Source organism: Antedon mediterranea, chromosome 1 (assembly GCF_964355755.1).
Source record: "Antedon mediterranea chromosome 1, ecAntMedi1.1, whole genome shotgun sequence".
NCBI classification, from domain to species: domain Eukaryota; kingdom Metazoa; phylum Echinodermata; class Crinoidea; order Comatulida; family Antedonidae; genus Antedon; species Antedon mediterranea.
In genome coordinates this window covers 14,167,026-14,189,198 of record NC_092670.1, presented here as the reverse complement: position 1 = coordinate 14,189,198, position 22,173 = coordinate 14,167,026, and the positions used below count along the sequence as shown (strand labels likewise).

Below are 22,173 nucleotides of genomic sequence, written 5' to 3'. Positions count from 1 at the left end.
AACGCGCGCAAATTGTTCAATTCTACGTGCTCGTATGACGTGATTTTAAGTCGAAATTGATTGAAAATTGGTAAATTTACTAGAAAAGGCTGTAAAAACAAAAATCAAGCAAAAAAAAGATGTTTTTGCGCTACGTGCGCACGCGCGCGTAAAAAAAATGCGCACGCGTGGGAATTTTTGAAATTCTCAAAATGACCGGAAACGCGTAGAAAGTTGATTAGAAATTGATTTTTCTCATTTTGAAATTTTAAACGCGCGTGCGCGCGCAACTTTTTGTAAAACATGCTATTTTTAATCCATAGAAAGTTTGCGCATGATATGACTTAAATTTTCACCAAGTTTCAATACAAAATGACTTTTAGTTTTTATTCTATGATCAATCATTGAAATTCACAAAATCGCGCGTAACTTACGCTGCGCGACTCGAAATTTGAAAAAAAAAGTTTCTTGCACATCTACAGCTACATATCAATCTTATGAACAAGTTATACAATCATATGTTGCCCAAAATTAGAGATATGCGACCAACAAAATTCGTGGAAAGAAAGAAGAAAATAGAAACTAGATTTGAACTCGTCACTACGGACGAGTTAGGTTATCCGCAGTCCTAAAGCCACGTGCACGTCATACGTTGGAATATTGCGCGCAGAAAAACGATTATGCCATTGAAAAAATGTGAGTGCGCTCTCTATTTTGTGTCACGTCAAAGTGTATACGGTATACACTATATACCGTATACGTACTACATACAGTTCAGAATAGGTGAAAATAAGTGACCAAAGTTATTGAGGCTTTTGCACATGATGACGTCATAACAATTTTTAAAATGGTGAATCATGCGAAAGATAATTGATTGACATAGGCAATATAAAGAAATGGAGGGCAATGGAATACGGATAAGTGGAGATGCGCTCTATTAAATGTGATGAGCTATACGAAAGAGAAAAAAATCCTATATTTTATATTCGAGTGGCCATACGATGACGTCACAATGTCCTGATAGCCATATTGATACATGATTCGATATCTACAACTCATCTACTACCAGAATATGTAAATATAAAAAAGTTTACGACGTAGTTTAGAATCTATGACTGTTTAAAAAAAGGCATAATTTTCACAAATTTTTGAACTTTTTCATCAAAATTGCGCGCAAATTGTTTAATTCTACGTGCTCGTATGACGTGATTTTAAGTCGAAATTGATTTAAAATTGATAAACTTACTAGAAAAGGCTGAAAAAACAAAAATCAAGCAAAAAAAAGATGTTTCTGGGCTACGTGCGCACGCGCGCGTAAAAAAATTGCGCACGCAAGGGAATTTTTGAAATGCTCAAAATGACATGAAACGCGTAGAAAGTTGATTAGAAATTGATTTTTCGCATTTTGAAATTTTAAACGCGCGTGCACGCGTAACTTTTTGTCAAACTTGCCATTTTTAATCCATAGAAAGTTTGCGCTTGATATGACTTAAATTTTCACCAAGTTTCATTACAAAATGACTTTTGATTTCTAAGCTATGATCAATCATTGAAATTCATAAAATCGCGCGTAACTTACGCTGCGCGACTCTAAAGTTAAAAAACGAAACGTCCTGCACATCTACAGCTAGAGGTCAATCTTATGACAAAGTTACACAATCTTATATTGGCCAGAATTAGAGATACGCTGCGAACAAAATTCCGGGAAAGAAAGAAGAATAAGATAGAAAAAAAAAAAGAAAAAAAAAGATCCTGACAATAACAAGGGGTTATCCGCCAAGTGCGGATAACCAACTAGATTTGAACTCGTCACTACGGACGAGTTAGGTTATCCGCAGAGCAAACGCCACGTGCACGTCATACGTTAGAAGTTAGAATATTGCGCAGAGAAAACCATTACGCCATTGAAAAAATGTTAGTGCGCTCTCTATTTTACGTCACGTCTAAGTATACACAGTATACACTATATATTGTATACGTACTACATACAGTGAAGAATATGTGAAAATAAGTGGCCCAAGTTATTGACGCTTTTGGACATGATGACGTCATCACAATTTTAAAAACGGTATATCATGCGAAAGATAATTGATTGGCATAGACAATATAAAAAAATGGAGGGAAATGGAATTAGGATAAGTGGAGATGCGCTCTATTAAATGTGATGAGCTATGACGAAAGATACAAAAATCCTATATTTTATATTTGAGTGGCCATACGATGACGTCACTATGTCCTGTTAGCCATATCGATGCATGATTCGATATCTACAACTCATCAACTTCCAGAATGTTTAATTTAAAAAAAGTTCACCTCGTAGTTTACAATCTATGACTGTTTTAAAAAAGGCATAATTTTCATGAATTTTTGAACATTTTCATCAAAAACGCGCGCAAATTGTTTAATTCTACGTGCTCGTATGACGTGATTTTAAGTCGAAATTGTTTGAAAGTTGGTAAATTTACTAAAAAAAGACAGGAAAAACAAAAATCAAGCAAAAAAAAGATGTTTTTGCGCTACGTGCGCACGCGCGCGTAAAAAAATTGCGCACGCGTAGGAATTTTTGAAATGCTCAAAATGACCTGAAACGCGTAGAAAGTTGATTAGAAATTGAATTTTCGCAATTTGAAATTTTAAACGCGCGTGCGCGCGTAACTTTTTTTGCAACCTGCCATTTTTAATCTACAGAAAGTTTGCGCTTTATATGACTTAAATTTTCACCAAGTTTCAATACCAAATGACTTTTGGTTTTTAATCTGTGATCAATAATTGAAATTCATAAAATCGCGCGTAACTTACGCTGCGCAACTCGAAATTTGAAAAAAAAAGTTTCTTGCACATCTACAGATATAGGGTAATCTTTTGACAAAGTTATACAATCTTCTGTTGGCTAGAATTAGAGATACGCTGCCCACAAAAAATGGGAGAGAAGTGTGGAAAGAAAGAAATAAATACTAGATTTGAACTCGTCACTACGGACGAGTTAGGTTATCCGCAGTCCTAAAGTCACGTGCACGTCATACGTTGGAATATTGCGCGCAGAAAAACGATTATGCCATTGAAAAAATGTGAGTGCGCTCTCTATTTTGTGTCACGTCAAAGTGTATACGGTATACACTATATACCGTATACGTACTACATACAGTTCAGAATAGGTGAAAATAAGTGACCAAAGTTATTGAGGCTTTTGCACATGATGACGTCATAACAATTTTTAAAATGGTGAATCATGCGAAAGATAATTGATTGACATAGGCAATATAAAGAAATGGAGGGCAATGGAATACGGATAAGTGGAGATGCGCTCTATTAAATGTGATGAGCTATACGAAAGAGAAAAAAATCCTATATTTTATATTCGAGTGGCCATACGATGACGTCACAATGTCCTGATAGCCATATTGATACATGATTCGATATCTACAACTCATCTACTACCAGAATATGTAATTATAAAAAAGTTTACCACTTAGTTTTTAGAATCTATGACTGTTTAAAAAAAGGCATAATTTTCACAAATTTTTGAACTTTTTCATCAAAATTGCGCGCAAATTGTTTAATTCTACATGCTCGTATGACGTGATTTTAAGTCGAAATTGATTGAAAATTGGTAAATTTACTATAAAAGGCTGAAAAAACAAAAATCAAGCAAAAAAAATATGTTTTTGCGCTACGTGCGCACGCGCGCGTAAAAAAATTGCGCACGCGTGGGAATTTTTCAAATGCTCAAAATGACATGAAACGCGTAGAAAGTTGATTAGAAATTGATTTTTCGCATTTTGAAATTTTAAACGCGCGTGCACGCGTAACTTTTTGTAAAACATGCCATTTTTAATCCATAGAAAGTTTGCGCTTGATATGACTTAAATTTTCACCAAGTTTCATTACAAAATGACTTTTGATTTCTAATCTATGATCAATCATTGAAATTCATAAAATCGCGCGTAACTTACGCTGCGCGACTCTAAAGTTAAAAAACGAAACGTCCTGCACATCTACAGCTAGAGGTCAATCTTATGACAAAGTTACACAATCTTATATTGGCCAGAATTAGAGATACGCTGCGAACAAAATTCCGGGAAAGAAAGAAGAATAAGATAGAAAAAAAAAAAAAAGAAAAAAAAAGATCGTGACAATAACAAGAGGTTATCCGCCAAGTGCGGATAACCAAAAAAAAAAAAGAGCAAACGCCACGTGCACGTCATACGTTAGAAGTTAGAATATTGCGCAGAGAAAACCATTACGCCATTGAAAAAATGTTAGTGCGCTCTCTATTTTACGTCACGTCTAAGTATACACAGTATACACTATATATTGTATACGTACTACATACAGTGAAGAATATGTGAAAATAAGTGGCCCAAGTTATTGACGCTTTTGGACATGATGACGTCATCACAATTTTAAAAACGGTATATCATGCGAAAGATAATTGATTGGCATAGACAATATAAAAAAATGGAGGGAAATGGAATTAGGATAAGTGGAGATGCGCTCTATTAAATGTGATGAGCTATGACGAAAGATACAAAAATCCTATATTTTATATTTGAGTGGCCATACGATGACGTCACTATGTCCTGTTAGCCATATCGATGCATGATTCGATATCTACAACTCATCAACTTCCAGAATGTTTAATTTAAAAAAAGTTCACCTCGTAGTTTACAATCTATGACTGTTTTAAAAAAGGCATAATTTTCATGAATTTTTGAACATTTTCATCAAAAACGCGCGCAAATTGTTTAATTCTACGTGCTCGTATGACGTGATTTTAAGTCGAAATTGTTTGAAAGTTGGTAAATTTACTAAAAAAAGACAGGAAAAACAAAAATCAAGCAAAAAAAAGATGTTTTTGCGCTACGTGCGCACGCGCGCGTAAAAAAATTGCGCACGCGTAGGAATTTTTGAAATGCTCAAAATGACCTGAAACGCGTAGAAAGTTGATTAGAAATTGAATTTTCGCAATTTGAAATTTTAAACGCGCGTGCGCGCGTAACTTTTTTTGCAACCTGCCATTTTTAATCTACAGAAAGTTTGCGCTTTATATGACTTAAATTTTCACCAAGTTTCAATACCAAATGACTTTTGGTTTTTAATCTATGATCAATAATTGAAATTCATAAAATCGCGCGTAACTTACGCTGCGCAACTCGAAATTTGAAAAAAAAAGTTTCTTGCACATCTACAGATATAGGGTAATCTTTTGACAAAGTTATACAATCTTCTGTTGGCTAGAATTAGAGATACGCTGCCCACAAAAAATGGGAGAGAAGTGTGGAAAGAAAGAAATAAATACTAGATTTGAACTCGTCACTACGGACGAGTTAGGTTATCCGCAGAGCAAAAGCCACGTGCACGTCATACGTTAGAATATTGCGCAGAGAAAAACATTATGCCATTGAAAAAATGTTAGTGCGCTCTCTATTTTACGTCACGTCTAAGTATACACAGTATACACTATATATTGTATACGTACTACATACAGTGAAGAATATGTGAAAATAAGTGGCCCAAGTTATTGACGCTTTTGGACATGATGACGTCATCACAATTTAAAAAATGGTAAATCATGCGAAAGATAATTGATTGACCTAGACAAAATAAAAAAATTGAGGGAAATGGAATACGGATAAGTGGAGATGCGCTCTATTAAATGTGACGAGCTATGACGAAAGAGACAAAAATCCTATATTTCATATTCGAGTGGCCAAACGATGACGTCACAATGTCCGGTTAGCCATATCGATGCATGATTCGATATCTACAACTCATTATCTTCCAGAATGTGTAATTTTAAAAAAGTTCTCCTCGTAGTTTACAATCTATGACTGTTTTAAAAAAGGCATAATTTTGACGAATTTTGGAACTTTTTCTTAAAAAATGCGCGCAAATTGTTTAATTCTACGTGCTCGTATGACGTGATTTTAAGTCAAAATTGATTGAAAATTGGTAAATTTACTAGAAAAGGCTGAAAAAACAAAAATCAAGCAAAAAAAAGATGTTTTTGCGTTACGTGCGCACGCGCGCGTAAAAAAAATGCGCACGCGTGGGAATTTTTGAAATGCTCAAAATGACCTGAAACGCGTAGAAAGTTGATTAGAAATGGATTTTTCGCAATTTGAAATTTTAAACGCGCGTGCGCGCGTTACTTTATGTCAAACATGCCATTTTTAATCCATAGAAAGTTTGCCCTTGATATGACTTAAATGTTCACCAAGTGTCATTACAAAATGACTTTTGCTTTTTAGTATATGTTAAATACGCGAAATTCATAAAATCGCGCGTAGCTTACGCTGCGCGACTCTAAAGTAAAAAAACGAGCTGTCCTGCACTTCTACAGATAGAGGTAAATCTTCTGACAAAGTTATACGATGTAATGTTGATCAGAATTTGAGATACACGTGACACAAAATTTTGGGAAAGAAAGAAGAATAACATAGAAAAAAAAAAAAAAAGATCCTGACAATAACAAGAGGTTATCCGCCAAGTGCGGATAACCAACTAGATTTGAACTCGTCACTACGGACGAGTTAGGTTATCCGCAGCCCAAAAGCCACGTGCACGTCATACGTTAGAATATTGCACACAGAAAAAGATTATTATGACTACTATACTATACTATAGATCCCTGGACCTATTTGTTTATCACAAATAGCCAATCAGTACTTAGTCTTATTTGGCCTGCTACATTATAGCAGTAGGTAGGAAATAAATGATTTGGGCTATACCAAATGCCGTTACAGTATATACAGTATATTCTTTATACGTACTATATACAGTTCAGAATAGGTGAAAATAAGTGACCAAAGTTATTGACGCTTTTGAACATGATGACGTCATCACAAATTTAAAAATGGTGAATCATGCGAAAGATAATTAATTGACCTAGACATTATATAAAAATAGGAGGAAATAGAATACGGATAAATAGAGATGAGCTCTATTAAATGTGGCGAGCTAAGACGAAAGAGACAACAATCCTATATTTTATATTCGAGTGGCCATACGATGACGTCACAATGTCCGATTAGCCAAATCGATGCATGATTCTATATCTACAGCTCATCTACATTCAGAATATGTAATTTTAAAAAAGTTCACCACGTAGTTTAGAATCTATGACTGTTTAAAAAAAGGCATAATTTTGACAAAATTTTGAACTTTTTCATCAAAAATGCGCGCAAATTGTGCAATTCTACGTGCTCGTATGACGTGATTTTAAGTCGAAATTGTTTGAAAGTTGGTAAATTTACTAAAAAAGACAGGAAAAACAAAAATCAAGCAAAAAAATGATGTTTTTGCGCTACATGCGCACGCGCGCGTAAAAAAATTGCGCACGCGTGGGAATTTTTGAAATGCTCAAAATGACATGAAACGCGTAGAAAGTTGATTAGAAATTGATTTTTCGCATTTTGAAATTTTAAACGCGCGTGCGCGCGTAACTTTCTCTAAAACATGCCATTTTCTCTCCATAGAAAGTTAGCGCATAATATGACTTAAATTTTCACCAAGTTTCAATACAAAATGATATATAGTTTTTATTCTATGATCAATCATTGAAATTCATAAAATCGCGCGTAACTTACGCTGCGCAACTCAAAATTCATAAAAAAAAGTTTCTTGCACATCTACAGCTACAGGGCAATCTTTTGACAAATTTATACAATCATATGTTGGCCAGAATTAGAGATACGCTGCCAACAAAAAATGGGAGAGAAGTGTATAAAGAAAGAAATAAATACTAGATTTGAACTCGTCACTACGGACGAGTTAGGTTATCCGCAGCGCAAAAGCCACGTGCACGTCATACGTTAGAATATTGCGCGCCAAAAAACGATTATGCCATTGAAAAAATGTTAGTGCGCTCTCTATTTTGCGTCACGTAAAAGTATATAATGGTATACACTATACTGTATACGTACTACATACAGTTCAGAATAGGTGAAAATAAGTGACCAAAGTTAATGACGCTTTTGACCATGATGACGTCATCACAATTTTAAAAATCGTAAATCATGTGAAAGATAATTGATTGACCTGGACAAAATAAAGAAATGGTGGGAATGGAATACGGATAAGTAGAGATGCGCTCTATTAAATTTGACGAGCTATGATGAAAGAGAAAAAAATCCTATATTTTGTATTCGGGTGGCCATACGATGACGTTACAATGTCCGGTTAGCCATATCAATGCATGATTCAAGAAATACAACCCATCTACTTCCAGAATATGTAATTTCAAAAAAGTACACCACGTAGTTTAGAATTTATGACTGTTCAAAAAAAGGTAAAATTTTGACAAATTTTTGAAGTTTTTCATCAAAAACGCGTGCAAATTATCCAATTCTACGTGCTCGTGTGACGTGATTTTAAGTAAAAATTGATTGAAAATTGATAAAATTACTAGAGAAGGCTGAAAAAACAAAAATCAAGCAAAAAAATGATGTTTTTGCGCTATGTGCGCACGCGCGCGTAAAAATATTGCGCACCCTTGGGAATTTTTGAAATGCTCAAAATGACATGAAACGCGTAGAAAATTGATTAGAAATGAATTTTGCGCATTTTGAAATTTTGAATGCGCGTGCGCGCGTCACTTTATGTGAAACATGCCATTTTTAATCCATAGAAAGTTTGCGCATAATATAACTTAAATTTTCACCAAGTTTCAATAGAAAATGACTTTTGGTTTTTAATCTATGATCAATCATTGAAATTCATAAAATCGCGCGTAACTTACGCTGTGCGACTCGAAATTGAAAAAAAAAAGTTTCTTGCACATCTACAGCTACAGAGCAATCTTTTGTCAAAGTTATACAATCCTATGTTGGCCAGAATTAGAGATACGCTGCGAACAAAAATCGTGGAAAGAAAGAAGAACATAGAAAAAAAAAAAGAAAAAAAAAAAGATCCTGACAATAACAAGGGGTTATCCGCCAAGTGCGGATAACCAACTAGATTTGAACTCGTCACTACGGACGAGTTAGGTTATCCGCAGCGCAAAAGCCACGTGCACGTCATACGTTACAATATTTCGCGCAGAAAAACGATTATGCCATTGAAAAAAATGTTAGTGCGCCCTCTATTTTGCGTCACGTCTGAGTATATACGGTATACACTTATATACTGTATACGTACTACATACAGTGCAGAATAGGTGAAAAGAAGTGACCAAAGTTATTGACGCTTTTGAACATGATGACGTCATAACAATTTTAAAAATGGTAAATCGTGCGAAAGATAATTGATTGACCTAGACAAAATAAACAAATGGGGGAAAATGGAATACGGATAAGTGGAGATGCGCTCTATTAAATGTGATGAGCTATGACGAAAGAGACAAAAATCCTATATTTGACATTCGTGTGGCCATACGATGACGTCACAATGTCCGGTTACCCAAATCGATGCATGATTCTATATCTACAACTCATCTACATTCAGAATATGTAATTTTAAAAAAGTTCACCACGTAGTTTAGAATTTATGACTGTTTAAAAAAAGGCATAATTTTGACAAATGTTTGAACTTTTTCATCAAAAATGCGCGTAAATTGTTTAATTCTACGTGCTCGTATGACGTGATTTTAAGTCGAAATTGTTTGAAAGTTGGTAAATTTACTAAAAAAGACAGGAAAAACAAAAATCAAGCAAAAAAATGATGTTTTTTTGCTACGTGCGCACGCGCGCGTAAAAAAATTGCGCACGCGTGGGAATTTTTGAAATGCTCAAAATGACATGAAACGCGAAGAAAGTTGATTAGAAATTGATTTTTCGCATTTTGAAATTTTAAACTCGCGTGCGCGCGTAACTTTTTGTGAAACATGCCATTTTTAATCCATAGAAAGTTTGCGCATTATGTGACTTAAATGTTCACCAAGTTTCAATACAAAACAACTTTTAGTTTTTATTCTATGATCAATCATTGAAATTCACAAAATCGCGTGTAACTTACGCTGCGCAACTCGAAATTTGAAAAAAAAAGTTTCTTGCACATCTACAGCTACAAGTCAATCTTATGACAAAGTTATACAATCTTATGTTGGCCAGAATTTGAGATATGCGACCAACAAAATTCGTGGAAAGAAAGAAGAAAATAGAAAAAAAAAGAGAAAAATAAAAAAAAGATCCTGACAATAACAAGAGGTTATCCGCCAAGTGCGGATAACCAACTAGATTTGAACTCGTCACTACGGACGAGTTAGGTTATCCGCAGCGCAAAAGCCACGTGCACGTCATACGTTAGAATATTGAGCGCAAAAAAAAAAACGATTATGGCATTGAAAAATGTTAGTGCGCTCTCTATTTTGCGTCGCGTCTAAGTATATACGGTATAACACTATATACTGTATACGTACTACATACAGTGCAGAATAGGTGAAAATAAGTAACCAAAGTTATTGACGCATTTGAACATGATGACGTCATCACAATTTTTAAAATGGTGGATCATGTGAAAGATAATTGATTGATCTAGACAATATAAAAAAATTGAGTGAAATGGAATAAGGATAAGTAGAGATGCGCTCTATTTAAATTGACGAGCTATGACGAAAGAGAAAAAAATCCTATATTTTATATTCGGGTGGCCATACGATGACGTCACAATGTCCGGTTAGCCATATCAATGCATGATTCGAGAAAAACAACTCATCTACTTCCAGAATATGTAATTTTAAAAAAGTTCACCACGTAGTTTAGAATGTATGACTGTTTAAAAAAAGGTCTAATTTTGACGATTTTTTGAAGTTTTTCATCAAAAATGCGCGCAAATTGTTCAATTCTACGTGCTCGTATGACGTGATATTAAGTCGAAATTGTATAAAAATTGGTAAAATTACTAGAAAAGGCTGAAAAAACAAAAATCAAGCAAAAAAAGGATGTTTTTGCTATAAGTGCGCACGTGCGCGTAAAAAAATTGCGCACGCGTGGGAATTTTTGAAATGCTCAAAATGACATGAAACGCGTAGAAAGTTGATTAGAAATTGATTTTTCGCATTTTGAAATTTTAAACGCGCGTGCACGCGTAACTTTTTGTCAAACATGCCATTTTTAATCCATAGAAAGTTTGCGCTTGATATGACTTAAATTTTCACCAAGTTTCATTACAAAATGACTTTTGATTTCTAAGCTATGATCAATCATTGAAATTCATAAAATCGCGCGTAACTTACGCTGCGCGACTCTAAAGTTAAAAAACGAAACGTCCTGCACATCTACATCTAGAGGTCAATCTTATGACAAAGTTACACAATCTTATATTGGCCAGAATTAGAGATACGCTGCGAACAAAATTCCGGGAAAGAAAGAAGAATAAGATAGAAAAAAAAAAAGAAAAAAAAAGATCCTGACAATAACAAGGGGTTATCCGCCAAGTGCGGATAACCAACTAGATTTGAACTCGTCACTACGGACGAGTTAGGTTATCCGCATCGCAAAACCCATGCGCATGACACCTAAGTTAGAATATTGCGCGCAGAAAAACGATTATGCCATTGAAAAAATGTTAGTGAGCCCTCTATTTTGTGTCGCGTCTAAGTGTGTACGGTATACACTATATACTGTATACGTACTACATACAGTGCAGAATAGGTGAAAATAAGTGACCAAAGTTATTGACGCATTTGAACATGATGACGTCATCACAACTTTAAAAATGGTGAATCATGCGAAAGATAATTGATTGATCTAGACAATATAAAAAAATTGAGTGAAATGGAATAAGGATAAGTAGAGATGCGCTCTAATAAATTGACGAGCTATGACGAAAGAGAAAAAAATCCTATATTTTTTATTCGGGTGGCCATACGATGACGTCACAATGTCCAGTTAGCCATATCAATGCATGATTCGAGAAAAACAACTCATCTACTTCCAGAATATGTAATTTTAAAAAAGTTCACCACGTAGTTTAGAATTTATGACTGTTTAAAAAAAGGTCTAATTTTGACGATTTTTTGAAGTTTTTCATCAAAAACACGCGCAAATTATCCAATTCTACGTGCTCGTGTGACGTGATTTTAAGTCGAAATTGATTGAAAGTTGGTAAAATTACTAAAGAAGGCTGAAAAAACAAAAATCTACCAAAAAAAAGATGTTTTTGCGCTACGTGCGCACGCGCGCGTAAAAATATTGCGCACGCGTGGGAATTTTTGAAATGCTCAAAATGACATGAAACGCGTAGAAAGTTGATTAGAAATCAATTTTGCGCATTTTGAAATTTTAAACGCGCGTGCGCGCGTTACTTTATTAGAAACATGCCATTTTTAATCCATAGAAAGTTTGCGCATGATATAACTTAAATTTTCACCAAGTTTCAATATAAAATGACTTTTGGTTTTTAATTTATGATCAATCATTGAAATTCATAAAATCGCGCGTAACTTACGCTGCGCGACTCGAAATTCATAAAAAAAAGTTTCTTGCACATCTACAGCAACAGGGCAATCTTATGACAAAGTTATAGAATCTGATGTTAGCTAGAATTAGAGATACGCTGCGAACAAAAATCGTGGAAAGAAAGAAGAATAAAGAAAAAAAAAAAAAAAAAAAAAAAAAAAGATCCTGACAATAACAAGGGGTTATCCGCCAAGTGCGGATAACCAACTAGATTTGAACTCGTCACTACGGACGAGTTAGGTTATCCGCAGTGCAAAAGCCGCGTGCACGTCATACGTTAGAATAGTGCGCGCAAAAAAATAAAACGATTATGGCATTGAAAAATGTTAGTGCGCTCTCTATGTTGCGTCGCGTCTAAGTATATACGGTATAACACTATATACTGTATACGTACTACATACAGTGCAGAATAGGTGAAAATAAGTGACCAAAGTTATTGACGCATTTGAACATGATGACGTCATCACAATTTTTAAAATGGTGGATCATGCGAAAGGTAATTGATTGATCTAGACAATATAAACAAATTGAGTGAAATGGAATAAGGATAAGTAGAGATGCGCTCTATTAAATTGACGAGCTATGACGAAAGAGAAAAAAATCCTATATTTTATATTCGGGTGGCCATACGATGACGTCACAATGTCTGGTTAGCCATATCAATGCATGATTCGAGAAAAACAACTCATCTACTTCCAGAATCTGAAATTTTAAATATTTTCACCTCGGAGTTTAGAATCTATGACTGTTTTAAAAAAGGCATAATTTTTATGAATTTTTGAACTTTTTCATCAAAAACGCGCGCAAATTGTTCAATTCTACGTGCTCGTATGACGTGATTTTAAGTCGAAATTGTTTGAAAGTTGGTAAATTTACTAAAAAAAGACAGGAAAAACAAAAATCAAGCAAAAAAAAAATGTTTTTGCGCTACGTGCGCACGCGCGCGTAAAAAAATTGCGCACGCGTGGGAATTTTTAAAATGCTCAAAATGACCTGAAACGCGTAGAAAGTTGATTAGAAATTGAATTTTCGCATTTTGAAATTTTAAACGCGCGTGCGCGCGTAACTTTTTGGAAATGTGCCATTTTAAATCCATAGAAAGTTAGCGCATGATATAAATTACACTTTTGCCAAGTTTCAATTAAAATTGCTTTTTGGTTTTCAATCTATGTTAAATACGCAAAATTCACAAAATCGCGCGTAACTTACGCTGCGCGACTCTAAAGTCAAAAAACGAAACGTCCTGCACATCTACAGCTACAGGTCAATCTTATGAAAAAGTTACACAATCTTCTGTTTGCCAGAATTAGAGATACGCTGCCAACAAAATTCAGGGAAAGAAAGAAGAATAACATAGAAAAACTAGATTTGAACTCGTCACTACGGACGAGTTAGGTTATCCGCAGCGCAAAATCCACGTGCACGTCATACGCTAGAATATTGCGCGCATAAAAACGATTATGCCATTGAAAAAAAATGTTAGTGCGCTCTCTATTTTGTGTCACGTCTGAGTATATACGGTATACACTATATACTATATACTGTATACGTACTACATACAGAGCAGAATAAGTGAAAATAAAGGACCCAAGTTATTGACTCTTTTGGATATGATGACGTCATCACAATTTAAAAAATGGTAGATTATGCGAAAGATAATTGATTGGCCTAGATAATATAACAAAATGGAGGGAAATGGAATACGGATAAGTGGAGATGCGCTCTATTAAATGTGATGAGTTATGCGAAAGAGACAAAAATCCTATATTTTATATTCGAGTGGCCATACGATGACGTCACAATGTCCGGTTAGCCATATCGGTACATGATTTGATATCTACAACTCATCTACTTCCAGAATCTGAAATTTTAAAAATGTTCTCCACGGTGTTTAGAATCTATGACCTTTTAAAAAAAGGCATAATTTTCACGAATTTTTTAACTTTTTCATCAAAAACGCGCGCAAATTGTTCAATTCTACGTGCTCGTATGACGTGATTTTAAGTCGAAATTGATTGAAAATTGGTAAAATTACTAGAAAAGGCTGGAAAAACAAAAATCAAGCAAAAAAAAGATGTTTTTGCGCTACGTGCGCACGCGCGCGTAAGAAAAGTGCGCACGCCTGGGAATTTTTTAAATGCTCAAAATGACATGAAACGCGTAGAAAGTTGATTAGAAATTGATTTTTCGCATTTTTAAATTTTAAACGCACGTGCGCGCGTAACTTTCTGTAAAACATGCCATTTTCTCTCCATAGAAAGTTAGCGCATGATATGACTTAAATTTTTACCAAGTTTCAATACAAAATTACTTTTAGTTTTTATTCTATGATCAATCATTGAAATTCATAAAATCGCACGTAACTTACGCTGCGCGACTCTAAAGTCAAAAAACGAAACGTCCTGCACATCTACCGCTACAGGTTAATATTATGACAAAGTTACACAATCTTATGTTGGCCAGAATTAGAGATATGCGTGCAACAAAATTCGTGGAAAGAAAGAAGAAAATAGAAAAAAAAAGAGAAAAAAAACTAGATTTGAACTCGTCACTGCGGACGAGTTAGGTTATCCGCGAAAACGCAACGTCTAATAATATACACGTAGAATACATATAATAGGTCTGACGTGAAAACTAATTTTCGTTATTCGTTAAATATTGGTAATTTTGGCGAGGATTGCATGCCATACTGTAGGTGAACCGAATTTCGAGAAAATTCGACAACGTGTTGTGTTGTGGTATGTCGTTGGTAAACTCCATGTTGGTTTTTAAGAGTCGCTCTCTGATAATTGTTACAAATACCATTTTATATCGTCGAACTTCAACGATTAAATAAATAAATAACAAACTCAAGTTTGTTGAGAATTGATATACTATAAGAAATAGGTAAGAAATTATGTGGATTGTTTGATTTGTAGTTGTTTTGTAATTGCTACTTACTAACGATACCCTAGCCTACTATAGATATAGGGAAGGATGTCAGACTTTCAGAGACGGCCGGCAAACGTCGTGACGTTTTTCAGCCCGATGGCTTTCGTAGCAGCACGACAATCGTGTATGGCCATGTGTATGTTAAATACGGTCCCGGTAAATACGAACAAATATGTCTGCTACATTCATAGTGTACCTAGGCCTAGCCTGTACAAGAATACTTGCTGTTTTTAGTAGGACTAAACGGCGCTAGTTCCCTTTTGCACCTGGCTTATATTATATTAACTCTAGCTTAATTTTTAGTTGTATAAATTCTTAAAGAGAAGAAACAATGACTCGTTCTTCTTACAATAGCATGTTGTCTAGGCTTACTCCAGTAGTCCTAGTAGTAGTGACGTAGGTCAGCGCAGTTCCCTTTCGCACCTGTCATTGTTACAAATATTGTGGATGTTTTGATCACAATTTGTATTGATATTTATAATAATAATATATTTTTGTCTTGTAGCTGTTGGAAGAGATACACAATTGTTTCTACTTTAGTATCTCTAGAATATTGTAAGTAGTGTATATTAAATAAATAGTTTGTAGAGATGATTAATGGTTTCATGATTGGGAGTGAACTGTTGCCTGTTATTTTGTAGGCATTTTCTATTATGAAACATTTACATAATTCAGATTTTATTGTTTGTGAATAAAATAAGTTATTTTGAGGAAATTTCTTAATTTTTCAGACATTGATTAAGAAGCTTGTTGATTTGGAAAAAGTGTTAATGTTGTTTATCGCCATTATCAATGTTTTTCCTTGTTTTTTTTAGATTGTAGAAAATTAACTGTTTCAGCTACAGCTGTGAGTATTAGTAGATTATCTGTTAAATGGAGAAAACATATTTTCCTTATTTTGTGAACTGTTGCTTGCCCTAATCAGCCGGCCCATACCCAAAGTCATTTTGAGGAAATTTCCTAATTTTTCAGACATTAATTAAGAAGCATGTTGATTTGGAAAAAGGGTTAATGTTGTTTATTGCCATTATCAATGTTTTCCTTGTTGTTTTTAGATTGTAGAAAATATACAGTGTTAGCTACAGCTGTGAGTAGTAGATTATCTGTTAAATGGAGAAAACATATTTTCCTTACTTTGTGAACAGTTGCCTGTTATTTTGTAGGCATTTTTTATTATGAAACATTTACAGCATTCAGATTTTATGGTTTGTGAATAAAATAATAAATGAAATTAGCATTGAGACAACATGTAGGCCGTAACCAGCTGTCTCATACCCAAAGTCATTTTGAGGAATTTCTTAATTTTTCAGACCTCGATTAAGAAGCATGTTGATTTGGAAAAAGTGTTAATGTTGTTTATTGCCATTATCAATGTTTTTCCTTGTTTTTTTTAGATTGTAGAAAATTAACAGTTTCAGCTACAGCTGTGAGTATTAGTAGATTATCTGTTAAACGGAGAAAACATATTTTCCTTACTTTGTGAACTGTTGCCTGTTATTTTGTAGGCATTTTATATTATGAAACATTTACATAATTCAGATTTTTTGGTTTGTGAATAAGATATTAAATGAAATTAGTATTGAGACAACATGTAGACCCCAATCAGCCGGCCCATACCCAAAGTTATTTTGAGAAAATTTCTTAATTTTTCAGACATTGATTAAGAAGCATGTTGATTTAGCAAAAGGGTTAATGTTGTTTATTGCCATTATCAATGTTTTTTCTTGTTGTTCTTAGATTATAGAAAATATACAGTGTTAGCTATAGCTGTGAGTATCAGTAGATTATCTGTTAAACAGAGAAAACATATTTTCCTTACTTTGTGAACAGTTGCCTGTTATTTTGTAGGCATTTTCTATTATGAAACATTTACAGCATTCAGATTTTATGGTTTGTGAATAAAATATTAAATGAAATTAGCATTGAGAAAACATGTAGGCCCTAACCAGCTGTCTCATACCCAAAGTCATTTTGAGGAATTTCTAAATTTTTCAGACCTCGATTAAGAAGCATGTTGATTTGGAAAAAGTGTTAATGTTGTTTATTGCCAATTATTAATGTTTTTCCTTGTTTTTTTTTTAGATTGTAGAAAATATACAGTGTCAGCTACAGCTGTGAGTATTAGTAGATTATCTGCTAAACAGAGAAAACATATTTTCCTTACTTTGTGAACTGTTGCCTGTTATTTTGTAGGCATTTTCTATTATGAAACATTTACATCATTCAGATTTTATGGTTTGTGAATAAAATTTAAATGAAATTAGCATTGAGACAACATGTAGGCCCCAAATTAGCCGACCCATACCCAAAGTCATTTTGAAGAAATTTCTTAATTTTTCAGACATTAATTAAGAAGCTTGTTGATTTGGAAAAAGTGTTAATGTTGTTTATTGCCATTATCAATGTTTTTCCTTGTTTTTTTTTAGATTGTAGAAAATATACAGTTTCAGCTATAGCTGTGAGTATCAGTAGATTATCTGTTAAACGGAGAAAACATATTTTCCTTACTTTGTAAACTGTTGCCTGTTATTTTGTAGACATTTTCTATTATGAAACATTTACGTAATGCAGATTTTATTGTTTGTGATCAAACAATTAAATGAAATTAGCATTGAGACAACATGTAGGCCGTAACCAGCTGTCTCATACCCAAAGTCATTTTGAGGAATTTCTTAATTTTTCAGACCTCGATTAAGAAGCATGTTGATTTGGAAAAAGTGTTAATGTTGTTTATTGCCATTATCAATGTTTTTCCTTGTTTTTTTTAGATTGTAGAAAATTAACAGTTTCAGCTACAGCTGTGAGTATTAGTAGATTATCTGTTAAACGGAGAAAACATATTTTCCTTACTTTGTGAACTGTTGCCTGTTATTTTGTAGGCATTTTATATTATGAAACATTTACATAATTCAGATTTTATGGTTTGTGAATAAGATATTAAATGAAATTAGTATTGAGACAACATGTAGACCCCAATCAGCCGGCCCATACCCAAAGTTATTTTGAGAAAATTTCTTAATTTTTCAGACATTGATTAAGAAGCATGTTGATTTAGCAAAAGGGTTAATGTTGTTTATTGCCATTATCAATGTTTTTTCTTGTTGTTCTTAGATTATAGAAAATATACAGTGTTAGCTATAGCTGTGAGTATCAGTAGATTATCTGTTAAACAGAGAAAACATATTTTCCTTACTTTGTGAACAGTTGCCTGTTATTTTGTAGGCATTTTCTATTATGAAACATTTACAGCATTCAGATTTTATGGTTTGTGAATAAAATATTAAATGAAATTAGCATTGAGAAAACATGTAGGCCCTAACCAGCTGTCTCATACCCAAAGTCATTTTGAGGAATTTCTAAATTTTTCAGACCTCGATTAAGAAGCATGTTGATTTGGAAAAAGTGTTAATGTTGTTTATTGCCAATTATTAATGTTTTTCCTTGTTTTTTTTTTAGATTGTAGAAAATATACAGTTTCAGCTATAGCTGTGAGTATCAGTAGATTATCTGTTAAACGGAGAAAACATATTTTCCTTACTTTGTAAACTGTTGCCTGTTATTTTGTAGACATTTTCTATTATGAAACATTTACGTAATGCAGATTTTATTGTTTGTGATCAAACAATTAAATGAAATTAGCATTGAGACAACATGTAGGCCGTAACCAGCTGTCTCATACCCAAAGTCATTTTGAGGAAATTTCCTAATTTTTCAGACATTGATTAAGAAGCATGTTGATTTGGAAAAAGTGTTAATGTTGTTTATTGCCATTATTAATGTTTTTCCTTGTTTTTTTTTAGATTGTAGAAAATTAACAGTTTCAGCTACAGCTGTGAGTATTAGTAGATTATCTGTTAAACGGAGAAAACATATTTTCCTTACTTTGTGAACTGTTGCCTGTTATTTTGTAGGCATTTTATATTATGAAACATTTAAATAATTTAGATTTTATGGTTTGTGAATACGATATTAAATGAAAGTAGTATTGAGACAACATGTAGACCCTAACCAGCCGTCCCATACCTAAAGTCATTTTAAGGAAATTTCTTAATTTTTCAGACCTCGATTAAGAAGCATGTTGATTTGGAAAAAGTGTTAATGTTGTTTATTGCCAATTATTGATGTTTTTTCTTGTTTTGTTTTTTTAGATTGTAGAAAATATACAGTGTCAGCTACAGCTGTGAGTATTAGTAGATTATCTGTTAAACGGAGAAAACATATTTTCTTTACTTTGTGAACTGTTGCCTGTTATTTTGTAGGCATTTTATATTATGAAACATTTACATAATTCAGATTTTATGGTTTTTGAATAAGATATTAAATGAAAGTAGTTTTGAGACAACATGTAGACCCCAATCAGCCGGCCCATACCCAAAGTTATTTTGAGGAAATTTCTTAATTTTTCAGACATTGATTAAGAAGCATGTTGATTTAACAAAAGGGTTAATGTTGTTTTTTTGCCATTATAAATGTTTTTCCTTGTTGTTTTTAGATTGTAGAAAATATACAGTGTTAGCTACAGCTGTGAGTATTAGTAGATTATCTGTTAAACGGAGAAAACATATTTTCCTTACTTTGTGAACAGTTGCCTGTTATTTTGTAGGCATTTTCTATTATGTAACATTTACATCATTCAGATTTTATGGTTTGTGAATAAAATATTAAATGAAACTAGCATTGAGACAACATGTAGGCCCTAACCAGCCGTCCCATACCTAAAGTCATTTTAAGGAAATTTCTTAATTTTTCAGACCTCGATTAAGAAGCATGTTGATTTGGAAAAAGTGTTAATGTTGTTTATTGCCAATTATTGATGTTTTTCCTTGTTTTGTTTTTTTAGATTGTAGAAAATATACAGTGTTAGCTACAGCTGTGAGTATTAGTAGATTATCTGTTAAACGGAGAAAACATATTTTCTTTACTTTGTGAACCGTTGCCTGTTATTTTGTAGGCATTTTCTATTATGTAACATTTACATCATTCAGATTTTATGGTTTGTGAATAAAATATTAAATGAAATTAGCATTAAGACAACATGTAGGCCTAACCAGCTGTCTCATACCCAAAGTCATTTTGAGGAATTTCTTAATTTTTCAGACATTGATTAAGAAGCATGTTGATTTGGAAAAAGTGTTAATGTTGTTTATTGCCAATTATTAATGTTTTTCCTTGTTTTTTTTTTTAGATTGTAGAACATATACAGTGTCAGCTACAGCTGTGAGTATTAGTAGATTATCTGTCAAACGGATAAAACATATTTTCTTTACTTTGTGAACCGTTGCCTGTTATTTTGTAGGCATGTTCTATTATGAAACATTTACATAATTCAGATTTTATGGTTTGTGAATAAAATATTAAATGAAATTAGCATTGAGACAACATGTAGGCCCTAACCAGCTGTCTAATACCCAAATTCATTTTGAGAAAATTTCTTAATTTTTCAGACATTGATTAAGAAGCATGTTGATTTTGAAAAAGTGTTAATGTTGTTTATTGCCATTATTAATGATTTTCCTTTTATTTTTTAGATTGTAGTTGTACAGAAAATATACAGTGCCAGTTATAGCTGTGAGTATTAGAAAATTATCTGTAAAACGGAAAAAACATATTTTCCTTACTTTATGCCCTCCAATAATTGATAAACATGTGTTGTTTTTAAATTTACTATACTGAGTGACCAAATATTTTTGTGTATAAAATTCTATTTTATTAGAACATTGAATAATTAAACCTATTTTCAGATTAATTTTGAAGGTGAAATTGTTATGAAAGAATTTGTTTCCGACACATTCCATGTAATGAAGTTTTGACATATTTTTAGGTCAAAATATCTTCTATAGTGATTTATTTATATTGTATAAACCAAAGTCACAAATATATTATCACAATTTACTTCAAAATTTGGGACAATCATCCTTTTTAACATAAATGTGGTGGTCAGTTTCTCCAGACATAAATTTGCAATTTTATAAAATGGGTCTATCCTGAATTTAGTAATGAGTTGGTCCTAATTTGTTTTGCTAGGCCCAATAGATCATGTTACATTCCACAGGGGGGATGTGTATATTATTATTTAGGTATTTGTAAAAACACTGATTTATCTACTGATTCAATTTATAATTGTTTGACTGTAATTCTTAGTACTGTACAGTGTATCTTAAAATTAATAACTAACTCTTTTTTTTTTCTTTTATTGTAGGTGACTGTCTTATATAAACCCACTGGATCTCAGAAGAGATCCGGGTCTTTAGAAAAAGATCCACTCTCCAAAGAGAGTTTCTACGAGGGGTTACCGAATTTTAATATTTATGCACAATTTCTTTTTAAACATTTTTTAAAAGTATCTTTGAAACATTCAGTAAAACCTTGAAGTAAACAGAAGTTTATCACAAGGAAAAACTAATAAACAAAAGTTTATTACAAACCATTTTTGCAAAAGCAAAAGTGTAAAACCTTGAAGATAACAAAAGTTAATCACAAGGAAACAACTAATAAACAAAAGTTTATTACAAAACCATTTTTGCAAAAGCAAAAGTGTCAAACCTTGAAGATAACAGAAGTTAATCACAAGGAAACAACTAATAAACAAAAGTTTATTACAAAACCATTTTTGCAAAAGCAAAAGTGTAAAACCTTGAAGATAACAGAAGTTAATCACAAGGAAACAACTAATAAACAAAAGTTTATTACAAAACCATTTTTGCAAAAGCAAAAGTGTAAAGTTAAAGTTTGATTATACAAACAAAAGTTTGAAGAATAAAACAGAAGCTTATTATAAAGAAATAAATATTAAACAGAGTTTATTACAAAAGAATTAATTAAAGAAGATTTAAAGATCACTTTTATTTGAATCTGTTATTAAGTA

The 22,173-nt window shown here is 33.0% G+C and overlaps 1 long non-coding RNA gene across 1 annotated transcript; it reads left to right on the top strand.

Annotated features, from left to right (window-relative positions):
- The first annotated feature begins 14,953 nt into the window (after positions 1–14,953).
- On the top strand, positions 14,954–18,811 carry LOC140057769 (uncharacterized). The gene is made up of 8 exons (XR_011846968.1): positions 14,954–15,263; positions 15,814–15,863; positions 16,124–16,734; positions 17,046–17,077; positions 17,391–17,422; positions 17,735–17,766; positions 18,077–18,108; positions 18,420–18,811. It is a non-coding gene; the product is annotated as an uncharacterized lncRNA (long non-coding RNA).
- The last annotated feature ends 3,362 nt before the right edge of the window (positions 18,812–22,173 follow it).